This window comes from Drosophila montana, unplaced genomic scaffold, assembly GCF_035044405.1.
Source record: "Drosophila montana isolate Dmon_TW-CO22-7 unplaced genomic scaffold, ASM3504440v1 contig_2127_1, whole genome shotgun sequence".
Lineage (NCBI taxonomy): Eukaryota > Metazoa > Arthropoda > Insecta > Diptera > Drosophilidae > Drosophila > Drosophila montana.
The window spans coordinates 1,193,970-1,214,315 of NW_026997035.1; the positions used below are offsets into that span (position 1 = coordinate 1,193,970).

At 35.4% G+C, this 20,346-nt stretch overlaps 1 protein-coding gene and 1 long non-coding RNA gene across 5 annotated transcripts in view; one reads left to right on the top strand and one right to left on the bottom strand.

The window, feature by feature from the left end:
• EcR (Ecdysone receptor) overlaps window positions 1–20,346 on the bottom strand; it is a 131,147-nt gene that overhangs the window by 54,844 nt on the left and 55,957 nt on the right. Inside the window, exon 1 of one of the 4 annotated variants that reach the window (XM_064680664.1) lies at window positions 9,215–9,362. The exons of the other annotated variants lie outside the window; for them this stretch is intronic. The gene's annotated coding sequence lies outside the window, so the exon portion shown is untranslated. Of the gene's footprint in view, window positions 1–9,214; window positions 9,363–20,346 lie in introns of those variants that run through there. 4 annotated transcript variants of the gene reach the window in all.
• Window positions 253–1,617, top strand: LOC135427210 (uncharacterized). The gene is made up of 3 exons (XR_010436004.1): window positions 253–390; window positions 1,118–1,217; window positions 1,351–1,617. It is a non-coding gene; the product is annotated as an uncharacterized LOC135427210 (long non-coding RNA).

Below are 20,346 nucleotides of genomic sequence, written 5' to 3' on the forward strand. Positions count from 1 at the left end.
CTTTCTATAGATTCTCAAACTTACGCTAAGAACTTTTCGTGTTATTTTAAAAACAAAAAAGTTTTTACGTTTGTTTTTGAAAAGTTCTCGAGAAGTTCTTAAAGTTGCAGGATATTTGCTGGTATATCAATTGATTTGCTTGTGCTGCGCCATCTGGCTGGCAAGCACACGAGACATGTCAAAAATGTTGACAGCCAAAAACTCTAGGCCTTAACAAACTATATGTCCAAGTAGCTTATGAAGTTTGATCGAATGCCAAGAAAAAATATTGCCGAAAAGTTTCTCAAAAAAAAAAAAAGAGAAAGAAAAAAACCACTCGAAATTCAGCAGAATCAAACCGAAACGACATCAACAGAGTTGACCTCGTTTCTCGAGCTTTTTTATTTTTTGGTAAGCGAACTTTTGTTTTTGTTTGCAGTTTCTCAGCTTCTTCTTCTTCTACTTGTTCTGCGGTCGCTCTCTGAAAGTCTGTGCAAACACACGTGCCCAAAAAACCACATGGAGCTACTTACATATATGCATATACATACATACATATATAGACATACCTACATATCGACATATATCTCCTATATAGGCACATATATCTGGCCCCGCCATGGCTTACAGACAGACTTAACGGTTATTTTCGTGTGCGTCTCTGGTTATAAACACATAAAAAATAACCCAAACGTAAGAAAAGAAAAAAAAACCCGAAACTGGTTGCGCTTTACTTTTCCGCGAATTTCAGTTTTATATTTCCTTTTTTTTTGGCATACCCTTCTAAAGGTTAGTATGATATGGTCAAGCAGTTTGTAACGCTTAGAAGAAGACGTCGCCGAAGCTTCGGAACATCGGATAATAAGATATATGATATAGCTCTAGAGGAAGAAACAGTCGAAGAAAAGGTTTCTTTTTGAGGGTTTTATTTGTAGTAATCTTTTTTTGAATACCCTATATTATCTTTTATTGACATTTATCTTCATTATCTTTTACTTTCATCATATTTTATTTGTATTATTTGCTTTATGGTTATAATAAAAGTTTCATTAAGGGGAATTAGCACCAATTCCGCAAGAGTAGTTAAACTTCGGCTTGTTTATTCATTTCTTCTTTATTTTGTTTTTATTTCTTGCAGCTTTGCTGATTTGGTTAAACATGAAAAATGGTGCCACTCAATTGACACACATCCAATTCTCCAATACATCCAATATTCCAGCCACACACGCGTCGAACAGGTACTTCAAAGTGTCGCAGCAACAGGTTGAACTCATAGAATTTTGTTGCCCTTCGAGCAATTGTCAAAGTTTGACAACAGCTGCGACAGCATTTGACATTTTATTGTTTATTATGACGCATTTCTTTCTTTAGCTTTTTATTGGCATCATCACATTACAGCAACTGGCCTTTTTAATGCGGCTTTTGATTATGGCATCGAGGAATCTGTGCATTGCCATAAAAGCATAAAATCATAAAATCATTTACATGTAAGTCCTTTCCCCTCCTCATTGGGCAAATTTTAGCCCCAAACCAATTAACAATGAAAACAAGTTAATGTAAAATGAGGAAATCAACTTTGAACAATGCGACGACAGTTGGAATACCCTAAAGGTGCTTATATAGAAAGCGGGAAGAAGATAGGGCTTTGCGAATATATATGATTTATAAAATATAAATACATATATTATTTTGAATATTTTTTTATAAATTTAAAATTATTAATTTATTTTTGTATATTTGTAATTTTAAATATTTATTTAACATTTGAATTTTTTTTTTTATAAATTTAATTTTTTTTTTTAATTTTTTATTATTATTTTCTTATATATATTGAATATTTTAAATATTTATACAAAATTTTAAATATTTGTATATAATTTATTGTGGATTCTCATGTAAAAATATATTTATCGACTACAAAATTTTTTTTATAAATTTCAATTTATTATTATGTATACTTTTTTTTTTTAATTTATAATTTTTAATATTTATATTATATGTAATCAACTGTAATAGATATCAAATGGTTATATTCGTTATAAAGTCGGATATACATTCTGTTTCTCTCCAATCAATACTTAATTAATTTCTAATTCCAAGCTCACATTTTAATATATCTATTAGCTCTTCTTCCACGCAAAGTTTCCAATTTGCAAGGAAAAAAAGAACTTTATTAAGCCCTCATGCCTGAGCATAAACAAACTTTTTAATGGTCAACTGATGTATCCAGGCCAAGTCTCGAGCAAACAAACGAAAAGGAAAATAAAAATGAAAATAGGAAAGAGACAACTTAAAAAACAGATTTATGGCCAAGCTATGTGCGCAATTTTCGGCTTTTCATTAAAAGGAGGAGCCAAAAAAAAGAAAACGAAGAGCACTTAATTGCCAGAAATGTTGTGACAGGGCACGCGTTTGGATTAACGCGTATAAAAAACGAATGTTGACGGGCAAAAAAACAGATGAAAAAAAAACGGAATATTACTCAAAGACAGAGCCAATATTTATTCAAGTTCTTTGCACTGACACAAATTATGCGAAAGCAATAGAATCGAATGGAAACATCAAGAGGGCGCACAAACTAGCGGTATCTTAATGTCAAAAAATATATACAAAAAAACAACAACAACAACTGGCGGCAACCTTGAGGCAAAAACAACGAAACTAACAATAAATAAAAATATATGTGTAAAAACGAAAAAAAAAAAACCAATACTAAAAACCAGCCAAAAGGCAAACGCTCAAAATGCGCTTGAATCATTTCCTTTTCCGGTTTCGTCGCGTTTCTTTTTCAGCTCATTTTTCTTATATACAATTTTTGTATAATTTTTATTCATTCATTTTGGCTGACCTTTTGGAAAGTTCTAACAGAAACCGATTAATATTTCGGCGCAAGTTTATTGAAAGTAAAACCTATAACAAGATATTTATTTGCTCAGCTAATTCAAGTTGGGATTATGTTTATCTATTTAACATGCATGTAAACATTTGTAATGAAGCTTTAATCCCCAGAAGAAGTAGTTTGTTAAATATGTTGTTTATTATGCATGTTAAAATTTACAATGATGCTTGTAAGTAGTTGTGTTGCAAATGTAATTATTTTGTTTTGTTATTCTGTTTAACATGCATGTTAAAATTTGCAAATGAAGCTTATATTGCAAATGGAAGTTCTTTTGTTTAATAGCCAATGAAAATAGGTTATTGAAAATGTTGTTTGACCAGCATGTAAAATGGTCTTAAAGCCTGTTCAATAAAGCTTGTATTACAAATGGAACTATTATTTTCAATCTAGTTAACATGCATGTTAATGTGTCTATGCAATTGTGACTAGTTTATTGTGGGTAAAAGCGAACCGAACGTATTTTGTACTGTTCATTACATAGATTTAGATAGATTAGATTTAATCTTCCTTGCAACTAAGTTATTTTTGATTATATTATGTTTTAATTTAACATCTCTTTTGACTTTTCATACACAATTTCGACGAGTTTTTCATCTATTTAAATAAACTCACATTTTTTGTTTTATGATCAGTTGGATCTGTAGCAAAAGTATCACAGTACTTGACCTTGAGTTGAGTTTTTTGTATAACAGCTACGCCTAAAATGTATCTGGCAGTTGTTAAACAAAATGTATAATTAATTCATTGAAAAACAATAACGATCAACATTTAGGCATGAGTCACAATAAAAATATTCAGGTTTTTTTGCATTTATTTTGTATTTAATTTAGCTGAGGTCATTAGCTTTTGTGGTTAAAAAAGGGGGTTTAGTGTTGATAATCAAAGAAAAAGCTAAGAAGAACTTGAAGTTATCTAGATTTTGTAGATCTAGAAGCTGGTTGATTACATTAAAACCAAAGAAAGTCATCTGCATGCGAATTCCAGCTAGAAGATTGGCTGCAGTTGTGTAGAAACAAACTTTTGAGCATATTTTTTTTTACCAGTTATCAACAGATGTCATGCTAACAGCTAACATGAAGATAATCGGAGCATATTCACATAATAACTAAACATATTTTCAGTATATTTTCATTTATGGTATGCGAGTGTTAAATGTGGAAACTGTGGAAAGTCCGTGGTAATTGTCTGCGAAAGTGTTGACAGCCAGTTGCAGTTTTTTTCTTTGCTTGATCTTTTTTATTTTATTTTTTTTTTAATGTGAATTGAGCAATGTGAAAGCGTTGCAATGAAACTCGTTTCAAGCGCCGCTTTTATGGCCAGACTTTGCTAATTAATGCCACACACACACACACACGCAGTCAGAGTTGCAGCAGAAGTTGCTCTGGTTTTTCCAGCGCCAGATAAAAGAAGAAGCTGCAGACGCAAATGTTGGCTGCACAATGCATGTCCAGACAGAGAGAGAACAGAAACAAACGCACACACAGACACACACACAGACACACACACACACACACACACACACACACACACACACACACACGCACAACGCACTCACACACAGGTAGTCACAGGAAACAACTGAACCAACTGACAAGATAAAACGCACAATGAATCCAACAGAAAATAAAGGGAACCTGTTTGATGCGCTTCGCAATTGTTGAAATTTATCCCTCGCTTGGTAATTTTTCCTAAGGGTGTTTCGCAGCGCTATGAAATCTGGTTGAACCTGTGACTCATGACTCATGACCCAGTCCGTCCGTCCGTCCGTCAGTTAGTTTGTCAGTCGGTCAGTTAGTCAATCGGTCTGTCAAGATTGATGCTGCGTCTAGAAATTGACTTATCGATTGACCCCGAGCAGGTGTCTGATTGCTTTCTTGTCACAAATGCAGGTCAATTTGTCGACTAGGAAATGTTGATAGTAAAGTGATTCAAGGTTTAAGCTATTAAGGCTTGCTATAAAAATATTATAGCACAATGTAGACTTGCATTTGCTAAATATAATAATATGCCACGACTATTATAGCGAATCGATCTTTTATAGCAAATATTTGTAGCTATTTAAAGCGTTCTTTGATGTTGCTATAAACTTGAGGTTGCTATAAACTTTTATAGCACGCTTCAAATATGCACAATAAAAAAGTTTTAACGTCCCATAACATGTTTTATAAATTATAGCAAGTATTACGTTAAGCGCAATACATAATTATTAACACCTTAAGCTTTTCCAAGCCTTGCAAGTCCGTTCAACTGGCCAAAATAGTTGCTATAACTTTATGGCAAGTCGCATTTTAGGCATAGAAATGCGCAAAAATAAAACAAAACAAAAAAGTAACTGCCCGAGGGATCGCTCCGACGAGCAAGCCCGCACATTAGACACAAACACACACACACACACACACACACACACATGATAATCATAGACAAACAACTTATAGACATATACATATTTTTATATAGCACAACTTGAAGGCGGGCCCATTAAAACCAGAAGCTTGTCAATGCATGTGACGAGCTGAGAAGAGGCAAACACTTTGGAATGCGCGCCTAGAGCAGTACACACGTGTACATATAAATATATACACTCACACACATGTATGCATATGGGCTATATATTTGCATAAAATGGCATTAAAATTTGCCATTTTGCCAACTTTAATGTACCATAAAACAAACAGCAAGCGACGCCAAGTAACTTTTTTCTTCTTTATGGCTGTGAAGAGAAAGAAATAGAAGAAGAAGCAGAACAAACTTGCAGACAGGTTGCGCAGCAGACCCTGAAAGTGGAGCTGCTGCTGCTTCTTCTTCTTCGTCTTCATAGGGGGCGTAGGGTCTGTTCAAATTAATTGCGACTCGCCCAAACTAATGCGAGTTGGTTAATGTGGCTTTTTGGCTCATTAGGCGCCTGGAATTAGGCAATGCGAAAGCAAAGCACGGCCACATTTTCAAATGTGACCGCAGTATAATTGAAAATAATAAAAAAAAAAGACTGCGTCTAGGCAATAAAACAAAAGATACACTGGCAGAAAAAGGCTAAGGTTAAGCCGAATGAAAGTTCGGAATATTTCGCAGGGATATGTTCTTCTTACTAAAATCAAGTAATACTTTAACTACGTTAATAAAACAGACCACAAATTCAAAAAAAATTACAAGTAATAAACTTTACAACGTTACAAACAACTTGAACCAAGAACTCGCAACTTGAAAAGAACTTGAAATAAGCAAAAGAATGTTTGCAACTCAAGTTCTAGTGAGAACATTTTGATTTCTTAAACGAAATGGTTTAGATTGAAAACTTTTCTTTTAACTTGAGCAAAACGTGTCTACATTTCGATCACATTTCTTTTCTCCAAGTGCACATGACATCAAAACAGACAAAGCAAAGTACACTGAAAAAGATTGCAGGCAAAAACTAACGACACGCGCCGCAGCAAAACAATTAGTGTGAGAATCGTGTTCATCGTCCTGTGGAAATATCATTATCAACATGTACATTATTAGGCTTTTGGTGTCCTGCATAGCTTGAGCTATTATTGATAGGACGCTTAAATGTTCTGCTTGTTTTTCCATTTTTATGTTTTCCATTTTCTCCCCCTTCTAGTCGGTAGATGCGACGCGTCCATTTTGAATCATATCACATTTCCATTGTGGGTAAAGCACGATAAATGAAAGCACAGACATATACTATTACGAATCATAGTCCTGTGTTCTGTTTAATTAAGTAGAGCACTTTAAGCGTGAACATCAATTAGTACAGGTGATTAACTATTGTAGGTTTTGCTGCTCGAATGGGGGAAGGAAGGAGTGGGTTCCCGCCTCGTAGCTTCAGCTCTTAAGTAGACAGAGTAATTCGTAGGCATTCATATATAATAATAATATAATTCGAAAGTTGTTTAAGCAATGGCAAATAAAGTAATTTTAATGCATTCTCTTATAATTCGCAAACGGTTTTAGCAAAGGAGCTCTTAAGCAAATAAAGTCATTCAAGCAGTCTCAAGTTGTTCTAGCAAGAGAGACACTGTTAACACAAGAAGTTCTTAAACAAAAAAGCGTGAAAATATATTTAGATCTCTCAAGCAAATAAAGTCATTTTCTTCAAGTATTCATTTATAATTCGAAAGTAGTTTTAGCGATCGAGCTCAATCAATCAAATAAATCAACTTTCAAGCATTCTCCTAAAATTCCCAAGTGGTTCTAGCAGGAGCTGCTAGAAGAAGAAGTATTATTACAGTACACCAAAAATTATCAAATAATCTATCTGAAAGCACAAAATCAGCTCACATTTGCAATACAAATAAATTGTGCCTAATGCCAGCTACTTAACATAGATTCGCTTCAGTCCCAAGTAGTTAACCAAGGCAACAAAACACACACACACACACACACACACAAAGACAACATTTTACAGAAGAAAAAAAACCCACTTGAAAAGTCAATAAGCAGCGCAATTTATTTGTATAATTCGGTTGTTCGATGCCAATTACATGAGCCAAGTGCTGGATGCTCAAAATACCACTTATGTATATATCAATATGTATAACAATTCAAGTGATTGGGTGTGTGCGAGTGTGTGTGAGTGTGTACATAAAAAATATAAATTTACATTTCAGCGATTGCGCTTTAATTGGCCGTCTGTCAGTTGTCATGACAATAATTAATGTATTACCAAAAAAATTATGCGCATAAACATGTGTATCTGCAGATACAAATGTATCTGTAGTTACATATGTATCTGTGTGTGTGTGTATCTTGGCATAGATGAGGCTTCGTGCTGTGCCTCAGCTTTTCACTTGGGCAATTTTTCAGCACATTTTCTTTGGCTGGACCAAAATGGAAATGCGTAACGTGTTTTCTCAAGCGCAACGCGTGTATCTCACTTGATCGAACGGTTGACAGGTCAAATGTAAATAATCAAAATCCCCAAAGAAAAATAAACAAGTGTCGAACAGATGACAGCTTAATTTTGTTCGAGATATGCAAGGAGTATATATATATAGCCGTGATATGCTTTCAATAGAAATAGTCGACAGATGCGAGCGGTGGAAACTTTTAGTTTTGGGCAGAATATATTATGTTAGATTGATGAGAATTACGTTATTATGAGATGTTGATAATATTAGATTGAAGACAACTTCGATATAATCCCTTATTGCGTTGCGGCTCTCTTATATTAGATTGAATACAATTTGAATATTATCCTTAACTGAGATCATTAATATTAGATTGAAGACAACTTAGATATAATCTTTTATAGAGATCTGGAAATAGATGTAAGATGGTTGAGAATTACGATATAATCCATTATTGAGCTCGTGGATCTATAATATTATATAGAAGACAATTTCGATATAATTATTACAGATCTATATCTATAATATAAGGATGATGAGAAATTGCGATAAAATTCTTCACGTAGAACTGGTCTATAATATTAGATTGATGGGGAGTTCGATATTATCTTTTACTGAGATTTGGATCTGAAGACAATTTCCATATAATTCTTCACTGAGATAATATTAAATTAAAATTAATGTCGTTTACTGAAAGCTGCATCTATATTAGATTAAATATAAATTGCGACATAATCCTTTACTGAGATCTGTATCTATAAACTTCGAAACTTAGATAGATGCATTGAGGATAATTGCGATATTATCCTTTACTGAGATTTATATGTATATTATTTGATTGAAGACAATATCTTTATAATCCCTTACTGATATCTGGATCTGTAATATTAGCTCTGGATATAACAATATAATCCTTTACTGAGATCTGTATCTATATTAGAATGAAGACAATTTATAGCTACCTTTTGTGAGGTAATTGCGCTATAAAATGGGATTTGGAAAATGCAATCTGCAAGACAGGGAAATAGCTGGAAAAAGGCTGTAGGAACTTTTATCGTATTTCTTCCAATTGATGCTAAATGCATTTTAGTGGAAATATTATCGGAGATCGAAAGTCTAGTTCCTGCGGTTCTTCAAAGCATGCCTTTAAAGCTCTATAAATGAAAATATTGCGAACGAGTCGACATTGTTTTGACAACTTTCATATTGATAAAGAAAAGGGAGAAATTCTTTCAACTTTCGCCTTCAACCTTTCTTAAACAAGTTCCGTTTCTTTCTTATAAGAACTGACTATCCATTCAGATATCAAGTGCACCCAGTACAAAAAATATCTCCCATAATAGCCCGAACTTTCCCAACAAATATTTCTATTTTCATTTTCATTTTCATTTATTTTCCGTTATTTTCTCTCCACATAAATTTTCTTTCATTTTCTTTTGAACGAGTTTGCCCGCAAATTTGTTAAAAATTTCATTGGATTAGAACTTACCGTTAGCATCTATAAAATACGCCAAATCAGCTACTAATCCATATAAATCGTTATCCATTTACAAAGTTAAAGATTCTTGATAAAAAACAAAAACAATATATTTGCTTTCTTTTCTGTTGTTTCTTTTTCTTTCTTTCTTTTTAGCACACTTTGCACTATAATTCTTGTATACTTTTGTATGGGTTTGAGGGGGGATTTGAGAGGCGGATTATAGATTAAACACTGTAAACTTTTTCCCCTTCTTATGCGTTGCGGGGGTGGGGGCGGACTTTCAATTAGCTTTTTGCAGCATTTGTTAAAAAAGCACTTTGGTAACTGTTTAACTGGAATCACGGAGGTTGCGAGTGTGTGCGAACGAGACAAAAGAGTGCACTGTGACAGTCAGTCGAGCAGGCAGTCAATCGGGCAGTCAGTCAATCAGTCAGTCAGTCAGTCAGTCAGACAGTTTAACGGCTTTGCCTTGTGTGCTGCTCTCTGTAGACGCAGGACCTGCGCTGCGGACCAGACACGAGAGACAGACAAACTGTAGACGTTTGTCTGACGTCGACGTCGCCGACGTCGTCGTCACCGTCGCTTTACACGCGGCTGTTGCTCTTCCTCTTCATGTGTTGCCCCCCTCGGCTGATTACGTAGCGCAGTCGAAGTCGCTGTATGATAAACGTTGCGTCGCTGCCGCAGCGGCTGTTGTTGATGTTTGATAGTTCTTGTTGTAGGTGTGCGCGCGAGTGTGTGTGTGTGTGTGTGTTTTGTGGTGTTGGTGGTGTGTTTGCCTTTCACCGTAAAATGTTTAGATTCATGTGCGTTTTTATTTACACATTTTGTCTCGTTGTTTTTATTCTCTATTTTCTTATTTTCTTTTTTTTTTTTGGCTTGTTGCTATTTTAAAGCATGCCGCATGCTGCGGCGCTGACTGCGGCACACAAAATGAAATTTAATTCATTTAATATCTATATAAAACTGTTGCACTTTTGACTGTTTTTATTTTCTTTTTTTCAGCTACAATGCATTTGCACTTTGTTGTTGTTGGTTTTTCTCTATACGTAAATATATTTTGTTTAAATTGCACTTGTGTTTAACAATTTTTTATTTTGTTGTTTTGTATATTATTTTGTTTTGTTTTGTATAGCATATAAATTTCTCTTTTAATTTCTTTTTTGTTTAACTTTGTTGCAACGCGTGTTATAAACAAGAGTTTCGGGGCAACCGTTTTGCTTTTAACATTAATTTTAATTTTATTATTTATTTAATATTTATATATTTTTTTGTTTTTGTTCAAAAGCAAACCGCAAAAAACACAACGAACGAACGAGCGAACGGGAGAACGAACCGTTAACGACAAAGTCCAAACAAATACTAAATGTTAAGTCCAAACAAATACTAAATGTTATTGCTCTGTTAAATTCGAAATGATGAAGTGCGCCTAAACTCACCACGAAACCCACCACCAGCGAGAGAGACAGAGCGCCAGAGAGAGAGAGAGAGAGAGAGAGCGCGTCGGCAGCAACCCACCAGTGTAAACATGCGCTCACAAAAGTCGAAAACGGAATCAGCGCTAAAGATAAATGTGAAGCGCAGCATACACGCATAAGCATTTTACGCTTGCTCTCTCTCTCTCACATCCACATGTGCAGAACGAGCGGCTTGAATGAAAATGCCGATGCAATCGCGCCCTGCTCTTTGTATCACCTCTCCGGCACGAACACGCAGCAATAGAGAGGCAAACGCTTACACACACATACACACATGTGCACAGGCAGAGTGTTCCCCACCGCTGCATACACCCACATTCACAATAATAAGGCGTGCCTGCGTTTGTGTGCGTACGAGTGCCATCATCGCTTTCCTTTATATTTGCCTCCTTTTAATTTCTGTTTTCTTTTTATTTTCGTTGACTTTTTATGTGTGTGTGTCGCTCTGCCGCTGCCGTTGCTGCTTCTGCTGCTGCTGCTGCTGCTGCCGCCGTCGGGTGCACAAGTGCAAATTCACACGTACATTCGAAATGTGTTCGCACAGTGGCACAAAAACGATTATTATAAACATTGCCAGACGGTGACAGGCCGCGAGAGACAAGGGCAAATGCGAAGTTGGGAAGTTGCTCTGCGTTGGGAGACGAGACGTTGGAATTTTCTAGTACAAAGTACTTACATATGTAAATATGTATATTTATCTGTGTGTGTGTGTGTGTGTGTGTGTGTGTGTGTGTGTGTGTGTGTAGATACTTATTTACATACTATGCATGAAAATGAATGGAAATGGAAATTTGTAAACAGCAAGTGAGAGCTAGAAAATTTAGCGTTCATTTTTTTTTTCTTTTTTGTATAGAGGAGTTCGAGTGCATAAGAACTTTTATGCAAACTGAGAAGCTACATATATTAAACTATGGAATAATTATGGAAACTGAAGAATAGATATGGTTAGGAGTTCAAAATATACATGAACATCCATTATATTGAGGGTTCAATTCAAAAAAAAAGGTATATCTTACTACAGTATTACAACTTTTGACATATTACAAGCGAAATCATATTCACATTATACTTTCTCAAAACTCTTTGTTTTTGAAAAATTTAATGATATAATTTTCGAATTTGAATCAAATTTTCTTATAATAAGACTCTCTTTGAATGTATTTAACGTACATAACCCTAAATATGAACCTATCTTATCTTCTTGACTTTATCACATTTCACATTTTTTGTAGTATCTTACTTCTGAGATCATTCATGAATCCATTCTATAAACCTTGTATACCTATTCGAAACCGTTTTTCTACTAAACTTATTTAAATAGATGTTTCGGATAAACTATTATATAGCTCTATTTACAAAGTATGTTATAAAATGCATGCTAAATGCAAAGTATAGACTGTATAGATTATAAGTCATCCAATAATAGTATCGAATAGGTAATTGTTTGCCTTGAAGCAAAACGAATTCGAGTACGAGTACGAGTACAAATATCTAGAAGTACGTGTATACAGCGGCGACGTGCTGAGACGTAATTGATGAAAGGCAAAGATCTACAGCGCAAACAGCGAACAACTACAACAACAACAAAAACCACAACAACAACAACAAAAACTGAACTAAAATATTCTACGTAACGCGACCGACGGCGACGTCTAAAATTGCACATTTCAAATACAATGTGGTTAAAAAGTAAGCGCAGAGGCAAACAAACAGAGATACACAGATACCGATTGATGGGGATAAGTAAGCGCGGGTTGGGCGGCGGTAGAGGGGGGTCAGCAGATAATTGTAGACAGTCAGACAGAGACTGTCTGTGTATGTGTGTGAGTGTGTGTGTGTTGAGTTAACGCTGGGCAAGTTCAAGTGTAGATGCAATAGAGCGCTGCAAGCAGCGGCAGCAGTGGCAGCTAGAGAGAGAGAGAGAGAGCGCGCGACAGCGCAAAGAGCGAAAGCGTCTACGCATACGCATAGAAAAAAGCCGGCAAAAGCAAGGGCGCTGCAGCTTTGGGGTATGGGCAGCAGCAGCAGAGCTAGCTTTGTGTGTGTGGTGAATTTGGCGTTTGGTAGCTTTTTTTTATTTTTTTGGGGGGGTTGGCTAGACACATTGAACCACAAAAGTTCAAGATGAAAACACAAAATATCAACAATGACAGCTGAGTATAAATGGCGGTGTGTGGTGGGGGGAGGGGCGCTCGCTCGCTCTGCCCTCTCTGGGTGAATATGGCTGTGCATGCGTGTAGGTGTGTGATTGTGTGTGTGCGACTCCACTGCTTTGGCCGACTGCCAAACGTTCAGTAGTACACTGGAGCAGTTTGGGTGTGAGTGCAACAGTCAGTCGTTATATGTGAGTGCGTGTGTGTGTGTGTGTGAGTGGGTGGCTGGCTGTATGTGTGCTTGACAGGGCGTGAGGGGCGTCATGGCTGCTCGTTGTTGGGGTAGTTCGCTGCCGGCAAATAGCAAAAAACAAATCAGTAGCCGCAGCCGCAACCGCTGCCAGCTCACAGATACACACAGCGTGCTGTATCTGGTATCTGTGCCTAGTTGGAACCACATCAACAACAAAAAATAAGAGAAGAAAACTTGTCTACATGCCGTGTCATACAAGCTGCAAAATTTATGCGAAGACACACAAATCTACTGAACGAGCGACCGACAATGCAGTCGACGGCGCTGCTGCTGCTGGCGTCATTTTGTCGGTGTGTTTGGCGTTTTATCCATGAGCGCTCGCTCTCTCTCTCTCTCTCTCTCTCTCTCTCTTTCTTTTGGCGTGTTCTTCCTCTGCCGCCCTCTTCCCCTCTCTCTCACTCTTTCTATCGGTCATAAATGCATTGGGCCCATGTACATACATAATAATCATAATAATTTGTTGCTGTATTTTCTTTTGCCCGGTCTGCCTTGTTCGCTGAGGTTTGCTTTGGTCCGCTTGGGCTATCGTTGCACTGCAGAAGAAGAGAGCAATCGACAGCTTTGTAAGTGAGAGCAAGCGAGCGCGAGAGGCATCCAATGACAAAGTCAGGTTTAATGTCGTTCAGTGGCGCGCGCGGCATTTGTCGTTGAGGCAGGCAGCGGTCGCAGAGGGGGGCCGGGCCAGGCCCACCTCTAGTTGGTGCCATTGCATTAGGCAAGTTGATGATGGGCTGTAGGGGGGTGTTTAAAAGTGGGCTGCCGCCACTGATTGTGGGCATAGACAATCATGAACAACGAGCAATGACAAAGACAAAAACCACAACAGCAACAACAACAACAATAGCGTGGCTGTCTCTATGAATGGAGGGTATCGGCGGAATAACAATAACGTTTTGCATAGTAAATCTCTTTCATTGAAATATGTACTTATAACGCAGGCATAATTAACGGTTGTAGTTGAAGGCATGTGGCGTGAGTAGAGAGAGAGATGTGCAAAAGAGTTTTAATCAATCATATTTATCGATTAAACTGTTTAAGCAGATTTTTCAATAAGAGCAAAAACTGTACTTTATACATAGAGTAAGAACTTGTAGAAAATCTGAAACAAAAGATTTTAGAAACCCAAGTTCTTAAACAAAACTCTATTATTGGTTAATATTTGTGATAGATATTAACATCGAGTGTGCAAATATGTTATATTCATATATCTGAGCTGTAAGAAAAGTTAGAAAACTAAAAAAGCCTTCAAGAGATTAGATTACATTTTATGGACACAGCGTTCGCATTATTCAAATTACTATGAATCCAAGTGATGCTACCTTATATGTTATCGATAACTTATCGATAGTTATATGTTGTAATTTTTTGTATTGATAACAGTTCTTGCGGTAAGCTTACAGAACTTGATTCAATTTGAAAAAATAAAAATAAATATTTAATTGTAAACTTTTATAATTAAAACTTTCTTTTGGATCTAGTTTTTCAAACTTGGTTTTATGTAACGAATTTTGTGTTTTTGAATATGTACTTTTTTTACGAAGTGAAAATATTTATTGAACAAAACATTTAATTTCTTGGGTTTTTTAAGCCCTTACAACAATTTAAAAAAATACCAAAAATACTAGTAATCGTAAGAACTTATGTATTGTAATATGCGAGTGATCACTTTATTCCATATAATAATTATTCATCTATTTGAACATAATCTATTTAAAACAGAGCACTATAATTCACATTTGAAGATCCTTCTCAGACTTCACGCATAGAATTAAAAGAGAAATACATTACAAAACATGTAATTAACATAAAATCTGTAAACTTCTAATGTACGAGTGATCACTGTACTCTACAAATATGAATCCAATGTTCATCTATCTAAAGTTTCAATTTAAAACACACTTCACAGTTCGTCACAGTCTTCGCGCAAAGGATTTCAAATAATACCAACAATTTGAATTAACGGAATAACTGAAGGTGTTCGATTTTGCGAGTTATCACTGTACTTAACTCATATGATCTCAATAAGATATCTAAAGTTTAAATTTGGAACAAAGCACTTCAATACACATTTCAAGGTTCTTCACAGACTTCCAGAAATCCACTTAGAAGTTTTCCCAGCCGTTTTCCATTAGCGGAAAATTGTCTATCTGTAATATAAACAGTCCATAAACGATAATTTGACTTTTGTCATTGCCACTGACAACAACTGGAAATGCATTTTTCAGCTTATCAGTGAAATTTTCCTTTCTTTTTGTTGCATATTGTGGCTGCAGTTGGGGGTCATCCACAATTGACCGTCCGAGTTTAGAAACGTTGTTTCGTTTATTTCAATTTCCAATTTTTATGTGCGTGCATTTTTCACTTAAATAAATTTCAAGTTGGCTTCTTTTCTTTTGCCCCCCCCCCCCCCCCCCTACATTTTTTGTTATTTACTTTTTTATTGCATATTGACATTTCAATTGCTTTTTATCAGCGCAATTTATTTTCATGTCTTTTTATGGCTGCCCTCTGATTGTTGCAGCCACACGGACCACTGACAAGTGCAGCGTCGCGTTGGGTTGGTTGAGTTTCAAGTTTGTAGCTTAAGTAAACTATTTTTAATTTAATATATACTTACTTTTAAACATAACATATCCTATTATAACTGACTGCACAAGCGACTCACCTGCAAATATACAAAAATGTGAGAAATTTATTAGTTATTTGTCTTAATTAAAAATGTGTGTTAAATATATATGCAAGTGCTCTCCGCCTATTTCCCACAGTTCCCGCAGTTTCATACTAACTAAAGTGAAAAGTAGTTAGTATGAAAGTTTTGGACTGTGCGTTGATCATCAATCAGTCAGTCAGTCAGTCAACATTCAGTCAGTTAGTCAATCAGTCAGTTATATATATAGAGATCTAGAAAAGATTTGATATACACCATAAATGGTTAACTAGAAGTTAACAATAATTCTCAACTTCTTAACGTTCCATTTTCCAATGTCAAAGAAAAGCTTGTTTTCGAGCTAATTCATGGCACACCCTTGGGACATCTGAGTATTATAATTAGTAAAAATTTTGATAATCAAAAAGAAAAGGGGAAAAGTAACTTTGTAAAAGTAACATATGCTCTTTAAATCTTCAGTGTATCTCCCTTTTACACACTCTTGTCTCTGCCTCCTCATTCTCTATTTTTGCCTCGCTGCATTCGGAAACGTTTCACTGGCAGCTTTAATAAGTTATCGAATTGGCAAATATAATCCCTCACTATTCATGTCACATATAGTTTTTCTTACAGTAACTTCTTCACACTTTCCTAAAGCACAGCCGTAAACGATTCACTGGCTGCTAAAGGCGTCAGCATGCACAGTTGTATATTCATAAGAGTTTGAGTCAGAAGATCAAACTTCATTTTCTTTATTTCGCTTTGCGCCCTATTCGTAAACGTTCTACTGACAAGCACCCAATTTAAATTTTAATAAGTCTTTCTATAACAATTACAAGTTCTAAATTTATGGAGTCACAATTTTTGTAAAGAATTTGCATTATTAAGCATGATTAAAACGTTATGTAGACCACTTGGCATCTGCGTAAACATGCCGCAGCTCTGCATAATAATGCTTTGGCCCGTCTGATAACTTTATTATTTGTGCACGTTTCTCATGTCAACGTCTACACATAAAGTTAAATGCAAAATGCAAATTCAAATTGAAAATTGCGACACTCAACGAGGCGACACTTGACGAGCTGTCTACAAAAAAAATAAAAAAGGAAAAAAAACAATCCATTCAACCGCATAGCTAAGCATACTATATGGTATGTTATGTTCTGCACAGGGGCGTCGAAGAAACTGCATGAGAGGGGGTCGAAGAGCAGAAGATGGGAATTCAATTAACTTATACAGCTAAAGCCGAAATTTATAATATTTTAAGTTTTCCTTGAAATTCCTAAGAAATTCCTTGAAAGGTCGTCGGAAATAAGAAAATGGGCATTCACTCAACTAAAAAGCATAGTTTTGTATTATTTTAAGTTATCCGTAAAGATTTTCCACTTACAAATCTTGACTTTTTTATGCCACACAGAGGCGTAGCTTTAAACCTGACGTCTAAGAAACTACTTGAGAGGGGATCAGAGAAAAGAAGATGAGAATTCACTTAACAAAAGCAGCGAAAGCATCCTTTAATATTTTATATTTAATATACAAATATTGTATTCAGTTTTCTATAAAAATGTTCAACTCGCAAATTTCAAGTTTTTTGTAAACACAGAGGCGTAGCCTATTAAAAATTGAAAAAGGAGGCACTTATAAATATAAATTACTCAAAAAATTTGTAAATGACAGCGATAAAGCAGGACTGTCAGTTAATAGCTGATTAGATATTGAGAGCCCCCCTTCGAGAACAGCCAAAAAGTAAGCCCACGCCCCTGTTTGAACCCGCTATCATACCGAAATGCATTATTTAGATACAAATATATGTATATACAATATATAGATATATATTATTTGTGCTGGTATCTGCGCTTGTTTGTATTTGTATTTTGTGCTGTTTGGCCAGACGTCCGGCGCGAAACGCTTCACAAATAATGTCCCCCTGATATTTAGCTGTCTGGAATTTTATTAAAATAATTTACTGATGCCGTACGATTTCTTAAGCACACTATATAGTGAGCATATTGTTACTCCACCCCACCCCTCACACAATGCACAGGCATTTGACGTGCCGCGTTGTCTTGATTTAGATTTATATTCATATGCAACATTATTGTTAATATTATTTATTATTAATGCCAACTGGCGTGACATTCTTTCATTCAATGTGACAATTTCAGGCAATGCATGGCTAAATAGAATATAGATTGATCGATATCAACTAGTGGCAGTCTGAGAAATAACTTGATAGCACTTTGAATATCCTGCAAAAGAGATGTTAAGCGCCTGCTTGGCTTAGGTGACTGAGCGTCGGACAAACAAGCGACAGGTCGCTGGTTCAAACTCAGACTACAGCTTTAATTTCCAAATAATTGAACAGAAAATACATTCAACCGCATAGCTAAGTATGTCAAGTGGTATGCTATGTTCTGAAAAGTTGCATCAAATAAACAATATGAAAGGTCGCTGGTTCCAACCCAGCGCAAATTTTTAATTTACAACAAATTTAACACGAAAAAAATAAAAATCAATTCAACTGCATAGCTTAAGTACATTATAAGATTATTATGTTTTGAACATTGGCTTCAAATAAACTAATTGTAAGGTCGCTGGTTCAAACTCAACACCAATTTTTTGTCTTTTAAGTTGTTTTTTAATTTCTTTTAAAAAAAAAATATATAAATATGTATATATATAATTAGGTAATAAAATTAAATAGAAATTAATTGACTGGTTTGAACCAGCGTGTTGAGCTTAGCACAAAGTTTGAGTATCGAACCCCCGTAATAAAAAATATATATTATATTTGATTGGCTTTATAAAAGTTCCAAATCTGTTGCGAATTTCACAACAAATTTCGATAAAACTTGTATTTTTAACCTATCTTATTACTAAGCCCGGGTAACGCAGGTTAATTTTCTATTGTTAAAAGACAGTTTATTCATAATAACAAACAAAATTGTATCCACAAATCTATTTGGCAACTCCTTAACATACCTTAACATACTGTCTATATATTTTATCATACCCCATGCGGCCAGCACCTCTACAGGGTGTACACACGACAAGTATAATAAAGTGTCGCACAGTCTCGTCGCTCTCGTGTTTGTAATGGAAACTGACAGCACGACACATAGAGACACTCAAAACCAACGGATTGCATATTAAACAGAGGGGGCGTGGCATACACACACACACCCACACACACACACCCACTATGTTATCGATAGCAAAGCAAACGTGCCACCTGTTGCAAGTTCATTTCGGTTTGCATAGCTGCAAGCTGCGTGGAGAACGTGTGTTTACACATCCTGCGAGTTGAGCCCCAGGACTGCGGCAATGAATTACAGGATTCTCATCCTGGACACGCCCACAAACACGCGCCAACGCCCACACAGCTCAAGGCCCTTTGCTGGCCAAAATTGCGACGCAGTTGCAGAAATCGTGTGTTCAGTGGGGTTTCGGGCTGGTCACTGGCCGTTGCACACAATTTGTTGCATGCAACCAGTTGGGAAAGGGGCGCGCAAAGGGGGTAAAGGAGGGAAACGGAGGGCAACGGGGGCAAGGGCATTCTGAAATAGCTACGCACTTGACTGCACTTGTCACACGCAATCTGCGTCGCTTTAACCACATTCTCCAGCCACCACCTCCCCCATGCCCACCGATATGCTCGTGTAAATTATTTTTAAAATTCACATATTTAATCAACTGTTAAGAGCCGAATATAAACACAAAAGTCATTTATTTATGCGCTCCTCAAGTCAACAATTCATTATGTTCTACTATTTTAATTCGCCTTTTTATATTTATATATCGAATTCATTTATTATTGTAAATATAAATGTAAATACATTTATTATTGTAAATTTATTTGTTTGTAGATCATTTTTAATGATAGGAAGAAACATTCAAAATCGAATTTTCAATTCGTTTAGGGATACTTAAATATTGAATGCAATTATTATTGTAAATTTAGATAAGAAAATAACATAACCGAATCGAGATAAAAATCATATTTATTGATTTTTAATTCAAAAATATCGATAACATTTTATATTATATATATAAGTGCTTATCGATTGCTTTTAATGACGAAAAGAAATATTCTAAATCGAATTTTCACAATCGCTTATCGATTTTTATTTGCAGTTATCGATAACACTTTATGCTTATTTATCAAATCCTTGTTTCCTTGTAAATATAAATATCTATCAACGTTTTTAGAGGAAAATAATATTTCTAACATAATCGAATAATCACGCTTATCGATTGTTATTAACAGTTATCGATTTAGGGCTCTCTTACGGTCAATATTTAATATGTATATTTAGGAAATATAAAGTGCTTATTGATACAACTTTAATGCAATCCAAATCGACGAGCATTCTCTGAGTATATATGTAAATGGTATATCAAAAATATATCGACAAGTTTATCGATATACCTTTTTTTTGTACACATTTTTAAAGTGATATTTTTTTTTAAGAAAATGTAAAAATTAACATTTTGAACTCAAGTAAAAAACCAGTTAGCCTTCTTAAATATGCAGTAAATGCACTTGAGGTAAAATAAAAAAACGTAAAAGTATTTAATAAATTTGATGTGCACATGACAAATATTTGTTT